Source organism: Arvicola amphibius, chromosome 5, assembly GCF_903992535.2.
Source record: "Arvicola amphibius chromosome 5, mArvAmp1.2, whole genome shotgun sequence".
NCBI classification, from domain to species: Eukaryota; Metazoa; Chordata; class Mammalia; order Rodentia; family Cricetidae; genus Arvicola; species Arvicola amphibius.
In genome coordinates, this window is record NC_052051.1 from 23963007 (window position 1) to 23976447 (window position 13441).

Genomic DNA, 13441 nt, shown 5'->3' on the forward strand with positions numbered 1-13441 from the left:
ATGAGGGTATTGGGTACCCTGAAACTGGAGTTACAGACAATTGTGAGCTGCCATGTGAGTGCTGGGAATTGGACCCAGGTCCTCTGGAAGAATAGCCAGTGCTCTTAACCACTGAGCCATCTCTCCAGGCCTGCTTCTGAGATTTTTAACGAGAGTAGCTAGAGGGGAGCCCTAAATAATGAAGGAGCCCCTTTCCTCCATAACACAAACCTTTGCTCTCAGGCCGATCTCTTACGCTTTGACCTACTTTACTAGAGAGTTTCTCCTACTTGAAACACATACATTTTATTTCTTAGTTTTTGCAAATAAAATGTAGAGAAATGTACAAAATGAGCGTGGGAGGAGCTGGTGAGATGGCAGGGGAGCTAATTGTGCTTACTGCTCAGAGAACTTGAGCTCCATTCCAAGTACCCACATGGGGTGCCTCACAACTGCCCGTGAATCCAGCTCCAGGGGATCTGACACCCTCTTCTGGCCTTTCTGAGTGTCTGCACACCAAGGCATACACCCACAGGCATATATATATATATATATATATATATATATATATACATATATACATATATATATATATTAAGAAAACAAAAAGAAGGGGGAAAAGTTAGTTTTAATCCTGAGCACTCAGGAGGCCAACGCAGGAGAACTGCTGAGTTTCAGACCAGCCTGGACTATAAGTAAGACCCTGAATCAAAAACAAGCAAACAACTAACCAAACAACCAATAAATAAAGAAATAAATAGGTACAAGTATATATTAGCGCTTTAATAAATGTTCACGATAAAAGCCTAGAATAACAGGAATTGCTATTATTTTTAACTGTGTATATGTGCATATATATATATGCATGTGAGAGTATGTGACTTTGGAGGCCAGAAGAGGGTGGCCCCCTCTTCTGTAGCTGTAGTTAATAGTGTGAGCCACCTGGTGTGGGTGCTGGAAACTGAATTGCAGCCATCTGTAAGAGCAGTGAGCTTTCCTAACTGCTGAGCCAACTCTCCAGCTCTGAGAATAAGTAACGATTCTTAAGTCCTGCAGCGAAGAAGATTCTGTCTGCAATTGAACCAATTTCTATTTGGCTATAGAGGCCACTATTGCCTCAGTCTTGGATGATACTCCCTGCCATGCTTTCATTTCCCTCCCAAAATTAAAGAATAATGCATGTAGGCTAGGTGGCCAAATGTTTTTAATCCTAGCTGGGAGCAGGGGGCTGTAATGCCAGGCAGATCTCTAAGTTCAAGGCTAGCCTGGTCTACAGAGTGAGTTCCAGGACAGTCAGAGCTATACAGAGAACCCTTGTCTCAAACCCTCCCTGAAACAAACAAACAAACAAACAAACAAACAAACAAACAGTATATAAAGCTAAGGTGATAGTACATTTCAAGCATCTAGTATAGAAGCCCCTCCCCCAATCCTAGTGCTGGGAATCAAACCCAGGGCCACAGGGCCAGGGATACATAGAGAAACTGTATCTCAAAAACAAACCACAACAAAACCCAGGATCCCATGTATGACTGGCAAGTACTGTACCACTGAATTACTCCTCCAATCTAGAAGCTCTCTGAGAGCAGATGCTATTGTATACTTCTGAGCCCTGCTGCCCCTCCCTCTAGGGTTGGCACTGAACTCTCTACATCTTGGATCTTGAGAGTGTTTGGAGACTGATCAGTAGGCTATGCCTCTGACCTTTTTTACTTTCCTAATAACGTTCATGAGAAATTTGAGTTTTTCTGTTACGGGTCCTTGGAACTCTGAAGTCAGCCAACGCTGGCTCCTCCTCTGGGAGACAGACACTGCTATGTGTCCCATGTGATTTGACTGCACGTGTTAACAGTTTTAAAGTGGATGCAGTTAATTTGGGGTTACTTCAGTTGAGCTGAGTGTTCTGTGCCCCTTAGGTGCCAGGCAGACTTCTGTGCTTGGAACAGACATAAAATGGAACCCCTGTCTGGGTCTCCCGTGAATGCAAAGTCCTGTTATTCTGACCATTGTTCTCAAGGAGACATTTTTTTAGCTGCACACACATAGCTTTGGATCATGTGACTCCCCACAGACAAAACCTGGCCTAATCCAACCCTGGCCTCATCTGCAGAACTCAGTTGAAACGCTGTGGCTATCGCCAGTGAGGCGGCTCAGCAGGTAAAGGCGCTCGCTGCCAGGACTCATGACTTGAGTTCAGTCTCCAGAGTCCACATGTTGGAGGGAGAGAACTGAGACTCCTGCAAGTTGTTCTCTGACCTCTGTACATGTGTGTTTCTTACATATAAACACACAATAATTAAATTTAATGAAAATAATTAGGGCTGGGAAGTAGTACAGTGGCAATGCTACTTCCCAACACCACCACCTCCCCACAAACCGAGAAAATGCTAGGTCTTTAGATGCTTGCGTAAGGTCACACTCGCCTGATCTAATTGTGCGTTTCAGGCAAGCCAGGGCTATGGAATGAGATTCTTTTGACAGAAGAAGAAGGAGAAGAAGGGAGAAGGAAGGGAGGAAGAGGAAAGCAAAGGAGGAGGAGGAAGAGGAGGAGGAGAAGAAGGAAATTTGAGCCCAGATCTCTCAGAAGTGATTTTTTTTTGCTTTTGTTTTTGTTCTTATTTTTATACAAAGAGTTTCTCTGTGTAACAGCCTTGGCTGTCTCCTGGAACTCACTCTGTAGATCAGGCTGGCTTTGAACTCACAGAAATCCTCCTGCCTCTGCCTCCTGAGTGCTGGGATAAAGGCATGTGCCACTACTGCCCTGCTAGAAGTGATGTTTTTTAATATCCCTACTGCAAGTCATGTGGCTCTTTAAGGTCTAGTGCACAAAATCATTTACCAAAGAATTTTAATCTTTCACTGACTAGGTAAAGTTAGTTATCTTTGCTACTTCTCTCATTGCTGTGATGGATAACTTGTCAGTCAATTTAAGGAAGGGTGTGTACAGTTCATCATGGCAGAGAGGTGACAGGTACATCATCCCTCTTTACCTGCTGAACCATCTCCAAGGCCCCAGTGGTATATTTTGAAAACTAAAGTTGGTGTTTTAAAAATTAAAAAGCAACATATATTCCCCAGAATGAAACAACAGGGAGTTAAGAAGGTCATTCATAGTCAGGGCTGAGATATGACTCAGTGGTGGAGAACTTGCCCAGATACAGTAGGACCTTGCGAGGTGGAGGCAGGAAGAGGAGTTCAAGGCTATGTTTCAACAGCAATAAGAACTAAAAATCCAAACAAAACTCCCACTGTACAGTGATAACCTCTGTTGATATTTTTACATCAGAGAACTTTATATGCTTGTGCTTATAAGTTAAAGACTTATAACCTTGGGCTGGAGAGATGGCTCAGAGGTTAAGAGCAGTGGCTGCTCTTCTGGAGGTCCTGAGTTCAATTCCCAGCAACCACATGGTGGCTCACAACCATCTGTACTGAGATCTAGCGCCCTCCTCTGACATGCGGGCATACATGGAGGCAGAATGTTGTATACATAATAAATTTAAAAAAGGCATACACGCCATGCCCAGATTAAAAAAAAAAGACTTATAACCTTTTGAGATGGGGGTCTTGTTATGCAGTCCTGGTTATCTCTGTGTAAACCATACTTGGCTAGTCTAAGCAATCCTCCTGCCTCAGTCTCCCAAGTGTTACTATATCTGGCTTATTTATTTTATTTTTTACAGTGCCAGGTATTATCTTGTGACATCTAGGTCATATTCTATGCAGTAGGAATATTTCAGAATGTTTCTTCTGAGAGATCTGAGCTCAAAATTTATGTTCATTTTTATCTATCTATCTATCTATCATCAATCTATCAATCTATCTATCTATCTATCTATCTATCTATCTATCTATCTATCTATCTATCTATCTATCTATCTATCTACCTACCTACCTGTCTATCTATCTTTTATTTTTGAGAAAGTCTCACTCTGTAGCCCTGGCTTACCTGGATCTCATTGTGTAGACTAGGCGTAAGTAACCTCACCTGAGTTTCAGTGTTCTCATTTGTCTGAGGGTATTAACCATGTGCCTCTCTAAAGGGGTGGTATTGAGGAGCCGGTGAAATGACCCAGGGAAGGCACTTAACACAGTGCCTAGCATGCTTTGGTATCTTGTACCTAGGGACTTGCCCATGTTAAACAAATGTGCTAGTCCTTCTTTTCTTAATTAAAATTTTAATTACATACATGTGTGGTTTTGGGTATTCACCCAGTGAGGCCAGGGCATTGAATCCTGGAGCTAGAGTTACTGGCAGTTGTGAGCTTCTGATTTCTGGGAGTTAAACTCAGGTCCTCTTGCAAAATAGTACATGTCCTTAACCACTAAGCCCAGTTTCTTAATTTTTAAGTTACACTGTGTTTATTTTGTATGTTAATGTGTGTATGATGTTTATGCAGTTGTATCACTGTGCATATGTAGAGGGCAGAGGACAACTTGTAGGAGTCCATTTCCTCCTTCCAGTTTGTGGATCCAAGGGATTATACTTAGATATTTGGCTCAACAGCAAACGCTGTTTCCTGCTGAGCCTTCTCATGGACCCTCAGTCATGGTCGTGCTTGTGTAGCCTCCTTGGCATGATTACAGGCAATCTCTACCATGCTTCCTTAGCTCATTCATCCTTCTAGCAAATATTTCCTGCTTCCTTCTGGTCCAGAGATGGATGCAAATATCAGGGCACAGAATGATGTCTGCCAGTTAGGGAGCTCACATCTTGTTCTGTGCTGTTGATGTTCATCACGGACATGCACGTTGTCCATAGGCTCTTGTATCCTAGGTAACCCTGATATGACCTTTTCATGAATCTGTGAATACATATTTGGAGAATGGTTCCTGGGGGACTATTAGAATAAAGGCTTCATATACCTGTAGAATCTCTCTCAGTGCTACTTCCGTTCCACACCTATAGTACAGGTGAAGTAAAATGAGATTTTATTTTCCAAGGTGTAATAGTGTGGGGTCTCTGCTGGTCAGTCAGCATGCAGGGATCCAGAAACTATTTTTTTGTCTAGCTTTGTGAAGTCAGTAGGTCCTTAAAGGTTACCCTCACAGGCATTGAAATCCTAAACCTTCTCTTTTCCATCAGCTTTAGGGAAGGGACTGAATCCTCACAGTACCTTGTTGAGAGAATTAGCATTAGAGTCCATTGACTAGGAAAAGTGACAGGCTCAGAGAGATACCAAGGCTAGAGACCAAGGGACAGGTTTTGGACTCAGACACTTTTCTGGGTATTACCACTACTCCCATTCCCTTACTCTGTCATGCTGAGACCAGTGGCAGAAGTGTTACCACATCTTTATTGAAGACCTATTCTATGGCAGACAGGCAAACAGTGGCTTCACCGTCCTACAAGACAGATATGTATTATCTCATGTTTAAAATGAGGACCTAAGGGTTGAAGAGATGGGTCTAATGGTAAAAATATCTGCTGCTAGGCCCAAAGATTGGGGACCCACATGGTGGATGGGGAGAACCAACTCCCACAAGTTATCCTCTGACTTCCACATGTGCACTATGCATACACGGTGTGCATATGTGTACACTAAATAAAAATAAAATAAAAAAAATTAGGGTAAAAAGTAGGGGTCGGAGAGATGTCATCACATTTAAGAGTGTGTACTGCAAACTAGCCAGTAACCTACTCCTTTAATCTCAGTACTCAGAAGTAGGCATATCTCTGAATTCTGAGCTCTTGCAGAAGATCTGAAATTAGTTCTCAGCACCCACACTGGAAGTTTACACTGCTTATAACTCCAGCTCTTCAGGGATCCAATGCCCTTAGCCTCTGATGGCATCATATGTAGGTGCACGTACCTCCCACCCCATTTATAAAAGTAATAAAAATAAGCCTGGTCTACAGAGCGAGTTCCAGGATAGGCTCCAAAGCCACACAGAGAGACCCTGCCTCAAACCCTCCCCACAAAAGTAATAAAAATAAAAAATCATTTAAAGTTAAAAAGTTATGTGTGTGTTTTGCTTGCATATCTGTAAGTGTACTTTCATGACCACCAAAAGAGGCCAGAAGAGGGTGTGGGATTCCCTGAAGGTAGACTTAAGGTTGTGAGCTGCCATGTGGGTGCTGGGAACTGAACTTGGGTCTTCTTCTTCAAGAGCAACAGATGCTCTTAACCACTGAGGCATCTCTCCAGCCTTAATAAAAATAAAAATTCTATTAGGGCCCAATGTGGTGGTGCACACCTTTAATCCTAGCTCTCGGGAGGCAGAGGCAGGCAAATTGAATTCCAGTCCATCCTGGTCTACAGAGTGAGTTCCAGGACAGCCAGGGCTACACAGAGAATTCCTGTCTAAAAAGAACCCCAAAAATAAAATAAAAATTCTATTTTTTGAAAATTTTATTCATATGTGTTCTTTGCCTACTCTTCAGCCGCTATAAATTATTTTTAAAATGAGGAACTAACTGGGCATGGTAGCATATGCCTGAACCCTCAGCACTTGGGCCACTATGAACATGTGGTAATGAGATCCTGCCTTAAAGACCAGAAAAGAGCCAGGTGAATGGTTGTGCACGCCAACACTTGAGAGGTAGAGACAAGAGGATCAAGAGTTCAAGGTTGGGGCTGGAGAGATGACTCAGAGGTTAAGAGCACTGACTGCTCTTCCAGAGGTCCTGAGTTCAAATCCCAGCAACCACATGGTGGCTCACAACCATCTGTAATGAGATCTGGTGCCCTTTTCTGGCCTGCAGGCGTATACAGAGGCTGAACACTGTGTATATAATAAATAAATAAATCTTAAAAAGAAAGAGTTCAAGGTTGCTCTTCCCAGTGGCCACTGATGACATCGAGGGGCCCTGATGGCTGAAGAGATTGTCAATACTCAGGTGGCCCAACGTGGCGGCAACACGATCTTCAGCAAGATCACGGCAAAGAAATCCCTGCCAATACCATCTTTTCATTCACGACATTTCTCCTCAAGCACCAACACACTTGCTGGTGGTACCCAAGAAGCTTCTAGCCCAGATTTCTGTAGCAGGAGGTAATGATAAAAGTCTTCTAGGAAATTTAAGAACTGTTGGCAGGAAACGTGCTGTGGAATCTGGGCCTAAACTGGGGTTGTTGGATTGTGGTGGATGAAGGTGCAGATGGGCAGCAGTCTGTTTGTGATATTCATCTCCATGTTCTTGGGATCGACAGATGAACTGACCTCTTGGTTAAACATGTTAGGGACAATTTCCCCCTTTCTAGGTAGTGAGTCAGTTGGCAAGCTCAAATATGTTAAATGCCACACATTATTTTGCTGTTTATGGAGAAATTGAAGAGATCATTTAAAATTCTGTGTCTAATAAAATAACATTGTTGCAAAAAAAAAGGAGTTCAAGGTCATCCTCAGCCAATGCTTTTGAGACCTTATTCACAAAAGGAGGAAGGAAAGAACGAGAAGGAAGGAAAGAGACAAAGAAAGTAGGAAATGAAGAAAGGAAGGCCCAGGAACAAACAAGCAAACAGGACATCAAGGCTCATAGTGGTTATGTCATAAAACGAGGACATTAAACCACGCCACCAGCCACCACATTTATGTTCTTGTTCCAGTCCCACAAGTTCCAAGTCTTTCGATACCCATTCCTTTGACAAATGTCCCTCCCTTCTCATATTCCTCCTTTCTTCCTCCCTTTCTTTTTTCCTTCCCTCAGGCTCTTATGTGTGCTAGACAAGCACTTTACCAAAGAGCGATGCCTTCAGTCATGTCGTTGAACATATTTCTTTGTTTTTGTTCAATACTAGGCATTTCCATGTAGTCTAAATATTTATTTTCAGACATTTATTTTTACTCTATGTATGAGTGTTTTGTTTGCATGTATGTATGTATGTATGTATGTATGTATGTATGTATGTATGCATGTATGTATACTACATGTGTGTCTGGCACCCTTAGAAGGTGGGGCAGTCCTAGGAACTGGAGTTAAGGACAGTTGTGAGCCACCATGTGGGTGTTGGGAACCAAACCTGGGTCTTTAACCAAAACAGCAAATGCTCTTAACCACTGAACCCATCTCTCCAGCCCCTACATGGTTTTGCTTTTTGGTTTTTCAGAACAGGGTTTCTCTGTGCATCCCTGGCTGTCCTGGAACTCACTCTGTAGACCAGGTTGTCCTCAGAGATCCCCTGGGTCTGCCTCCTGAGTGCTGGGATTTAAGGTATGAGCCACCACTGCCTGGCCTGAATGGTTCTTGATCTTGCTCTTCATGCCTCAGCCACCAGTGCTGGGACTGCGGTCATGCATTAGCACACTTGGTTTGTGTTTTTATCTTGCTACCTAGTGTAGGTCGAGAGCTGTAGGAGAAGCTGGGTGTGCCTGGCAGGTGAGATGGGGTCCTCTGTTCACACTATTGACATCTGTGTTAGCGTATGGAGGCTTTAGCTTAGTAAAAGGATTAGCCCAAGGTATAACTTCAACAGGGGAAGTAACCACCCGCTCTGAACAGACAGGGAACAGGTTGAGCCCAGCCAACAGATTTCCCAAGGTTCCAGGGCAGGACATTTAGTCACAGGCACTTACTGAGCCCTGGGATGCATTCTGAACATTTCTGCATTGAGCCAAAACAAATGTGACTCCTCTCAGCAAGGCACACGAGACCCTGTGTTCTCCAATTAAACTGGGCAGGGGTATGGCCTTGCTCCATTGCAGAATCTAGTGGAATGCCTCCAGTAGGATCTCTTCCTATGTCCTGGGGCCAGGGCTTACCTCTGCTTTTCCTCTGGTTTCCTTCATTAGCCTCAGCTTCCTGTGTGAGCTTTACTAGGCTGCTGGGCCAGAGACTTGGCTGGGGAGAATGTGGACTCTGGCTGGAACTATCCTTGTAGATTCCATGATCCTGGCCACCAGCCATGGCCGTGTCCTCAGTTCTGGAGGCCATAGTCTAGAGGCAGTCCCACCCTATCTGCTCAAATGAGTCAGAGTGGCGAGGCAGTCTTGGAGCTAGGCTATTTATGGCCAAACTCTGGGGCCCCCAGGTTTCCACCCTCATTCAGGGAGAGGCCACTTGGTCTGTGAAATCCAAGCCCTGCTTCTGGCACCAGCTGGAACATTCCTCATTTATAGTACGTTCCTATGGCAATGGAGAAAGGTGACCTGGTTCTGGGACAGCCGGGCCAGCAGTGACTCTTACCAGTTTCTTTGGCTTCAGAGTTGACAAATGTTCATTTGCTGAGCATGTAGCATATGAGAAGCCTGTTGGATCCTGAGGACATAGATAAGTCACATGAAGTTCTTGCCTTTACAGTGTTCTCTCCGGGGGGGGGGGGGGAACGACAACAACACTGACCTCAGGGGACTGGAGGTGGGTTCCCAGCATCCACATAAGGCTGCTTGCTACCACCTGTAGCTTCCGCTGTATGGGATCCAACACCTCTGGCCGCCACAGGCACCTGTAACACAGGTGCAAGGGAGCCGTGTTTTTCTGCTTGCTCCTCTCTCCTTGCTTTGTGTTTTGTGACATAAGGAATGATCGACTTGAGTTACAGCAGCCCTCCTGTGGCTGTGAGGGTGAAGCCAAGGGTAAGACCCAGACTCTAGTGTCACACCTATCCCATGATCTGAAGCTTAATTACCTTCCTTAACATTCTTTTCCTAATTCTGTAGCCCAGGGTAGCCTAGAACTCTTGGTAATTCAACTGCCTTAGAATCTCCCAAGGTCTAGGATTATAGGTGTGAGCCACATTGCTGCCTCACGATTTCTATCTGTCTGTCTGTCTGTCTCCTTCTAATAGGCCAGATTGATTGCAGACTCCCTATGTAGTCAAGGATGACTCTGAATTCCTCATGCCTGGCTATGTTCAAACTCTTTTTTTCTCTCTTCTTCCTTCCCTTCCCTCCCTCCTTCCTTCACTCCATCCTTCCATCCCTCTCTCCCTCCCTCCCTTTTCTTTCTTTGATATAGGGTTTCTCTGTAACAGTCCTGGAACTCACTCTGTACACCAGGCTGGCCTCGAACTCACAGAGATTCACTTGCCTCTGCCTTGAGTGCTGGGATTAAAGGCATGTGCCACCACTGCTAGGCTTTGTTTCTATTTCTTTTGAGAGCGAACTCAAGTGTCCTGGGTTTGAATTTGCTTTTTTTTAAGTTCTTTTTTTTATTGTTTTATTTTTTTATTGAATTTTATTGAGCTCTACATTTTTCTCTGCTCCATTCCCTGCCTCTCCCTTTCCCCCTTCAACCCTCCCTCAAGGTCCCCATGCTCCCAATTTACTCAGGAGGTCTTGTTTTTTTCTACTTTCTACTTCCCTTGTAGATTAGATCTATGTAAGTCTCTCTTAGTGTCTGCATTGTTGTCTAAGTTCTCTGGGATTGTGGTTTGTAGGCTGACTTTCTTTGCTATATGTTTAAAGACCACCTATGAGTGAGTACATGTGGTAATTGTCTTTCTGTGTCTGGGTTACCTCACTCAAAATAATGTTTTCTAGCTCCATCCGTTTTCCTGCAAAATTCAAGCTGTCGTTACTTTTTTCTGCTGTGTAGTACTCCATTGTGTAAATGTACCACATTTTCCTCATCCATTCTTCGGTCGAGGGGCATTTAGGTTGTTTCCAGGTTCTGGCTATGACAAACAAAGCTGCTGTGAACATAGTTGAGCACATGTCCTTGTGGCACGATTGAGCATCCTTTGGATATATACCCAAAAGTGGTATTGCTGGGTCTTGAGGAAGGTTGTTTCCTAATTTTCTGAGAAATTGCCACACTGACATCCACATGGGTTGTACCAGCTTGCATTCCCACCAGCAATGCAGAAGTGTTCCCTTTTCCCCACAACCTCTCCAGCATAAGTTGTCATCAGTGTTTTTGATCTTGGCCATTGTTAGAGGTGTAAGATGGAATCTCAGAGTTGATTTGATTTGCTTTTCTCTGATGACTAAGGATGTTGAACATTTCCTTAAGTGTCTTTCAGCCATTTTAGATTCCTCTGTTGAGAGTTCTCTGTTTAGGCCTGCACTCCATTTTTTTGATTATGTGTTCTTTTGGTGTCCAATTTCTTGAGTTCTTTGTATATTTTGGAGATCAGACCTCTGTCTGATGTGGGGTTTGTAAAGATCTTTTCCCATTCTGTAGGCTGTCATTTTGTCTTGTTGACCATGTCCTTTGCTTTACAGAAGCTTTTCAGTTTCAGGAGGTCCCATTTATTAATTGTTTCTCTCAGTGTCTGTGCTGCTGGGCTTATATTTAGGAAGTGGTTCCCTGTGCCAATGTGTTCAAGTGTATTTCCCACTTTCTCTTGTATAAGGTTCAGTGTGGCTGGCTTTATGTTGAGGTCTTTGATCCATTTGGACTTGAGCTTTGTGCATGGTGATAGATATGGGTCTATTTTCATTCTTCTACATGTTGATATCCAGTTATGCCAGCACCATTTGTTAAATATGCTTTCTTTTTTCCATTTGATATTTTTATTTCTTTGTCAAAAATCAGGTGTTCGAAGATGTGTGGATTGCTATCTGGGTCTTCTATTCAGTTCCATTGGTCCTCCTGTCTGTTCTTATGCCAATACTAGGCTGTTTTCAGTACTGTAGCTCTGTAGGAGAGTTTGAAGTCAGGGATTGTGATGCCTCCAGAAGTTCTTTTATTGTACAGGATTGTTTTGGCTATCCTGGTTTTTTTTGCTTTTCCATATGAAGTTGAGTACCATTCTTTTGAGGTCTTTGAAGAACTTTGCTGGGATTTTGCTGGGCATTGCATTGAATCTGTTGAATTTGCTTTATAACTGAATAGAATCTTAGCCTTCTGATCCTCCTGCATTCAACTCCCAGTATAGACTCTGTGCATCCCAGTCGGGGCAGCTTTTTGGCTTTTGGCTCAGATGTCCTTTCCTGTCCTAGCACAGCTAGCACTGTGACCATTTGAATTTACTCATAGTTGTTTTATGTTAGTTTTTTTTGTTACATTTACTATTTACTAGTGGGCAGGGACAGGGGTATGGCACAGCATTTGTGTGGAGGTCAGACGGAGGTCAGAGGACAACTTTTTGTTGTTGTTGTTGTTGTTTTCAAGACAGAGTTTCTCTGTATAGCCCTGGTTGTCCTAGAACTCTCTTTGTAGACCAGGCTGGCCTTGAACTCACAGAGTTCCACTTGCCTTTGCCTCCCAAGTCCTAGGATTAAAGGTGTGCTCCACCACCGCCCAGGAGAACAACTTTTAGGAGTCAGTTCTCACCATTCACAGAATGGGTTCTAAGACTCAAACTCAGGTCTTTGGACTTGGTGGCAAGTGTCTTTACCTGCTGAGCCTCTTGCTGTCCCTGTTACTTTTTGTTATTGTTGTTTTTGTAGACAGTCTCATGAAGCCTAGATTGGTTCTGAATTCTTTCTGTAGCGGAGGATGGCCTTGAAATTCTGACATTCCTTTCTGTCTGTTGAGTGCTGGGGTTACCGGTATGCACCACCACACCTAGTTTTTAAAATGAATTTTAATTGCAGTTCAATACTTTTTAAAATAATTTATTTAACTTTATTTTATATGCATTGGTGTGAAGGTGTCAGACCTCCCGGAACTGGAGTTACAGACAGTTGTGAGCTCTGTAGAGATGGCTCAGTGGTTAAGAGCACTGCTGCTCTTGTAGAGGGGCCGGGTTTGGCTCCCAGCACTGATATCAGGTGGACCCCAGTGGCCCATAGCACCAGCTCCAGGTAATCTGAGGCCCTATTTTGGTGTCTGCTGGCTTGTGCTAGTCTTATTCCATGTGCTCACTGAAGTGTGTAACCAGTGGTGGCTCTGCTGTGTAGAACGACATTTCCATCGTCACCAAAGGTCCTTTCAGTGATACTGGGTAGATCTGCTAGGGTCCTGATGCTAGCTGCCCCTGTAAGAAATAAACCCATGAACCATGGTGCCTTAGAGATAATAAAAGTAAGCCAGGTAGTGGTGGTGGTATACTTCTTTAATCCTGCAGAGGCAGGAAGATTTCTGAGTTCAGGGCTAGCCTGGTCTACAGAGTGGGTTTCAGGTCTACACAGAGAAATCTTATCCTGAAAAAAAAAATCAAAACTGGAAAAAAAAAGGATAAAGTTAGCTGAACATGAGCACACATGCCTACAATCCTAGTGTTTGGGAGGCCAGTATGAGACTCTATTTCAAAAAGACCAATAGCAGAGCTGGAGAGATGGCTCAGCGATTAAGAGCATTTGCTGTTCTTGCAGAAGACCTGACATGATGCTCACGGTGTCCTCTTCAGAGTTCTGAGGACACCAGGCATGCATGTGGGGTACAGACACACATTTGAGCAAAACTTTCTTACACATAAAATAAAATAAATGAATCTAAAAAGAAAATTCAAAAAAAGCCAAACAGTGTAATAGAAGTTTTTCTTTTTTCTTTCCTTTTCTTCTCCCTTCCTTCTCTTCTTCCTTTCCTTTTTTCTTCTCTCTGTCATCTTTTTCATTCATTTGGTTTTTTTTATTTTATCCTATTTTATATTTATTTACTTATTTTTTTTTCATGACAGCATTTCTCTCTGTA

General features: G+C 43.4%; 1 protein-coding gene and 1 pseudogene across 1 annotated transcript in view; both read left to right on the forward strand.

The window, feature by feature from the left end:
* The window catches only part of Snta1 (syntrophin alpha 1), a 33859-nt gene that overhangs the window by 10034 nt on the left and 10384 nt on the right, over nucleotides 1-13441 (forward strand). The gene's annotated exons all lie outside the window — the stretch shown is intronic.
* On the forward strand, nucleotides 6794-7142 carry LOC119814709 (annotated as a pseudogene).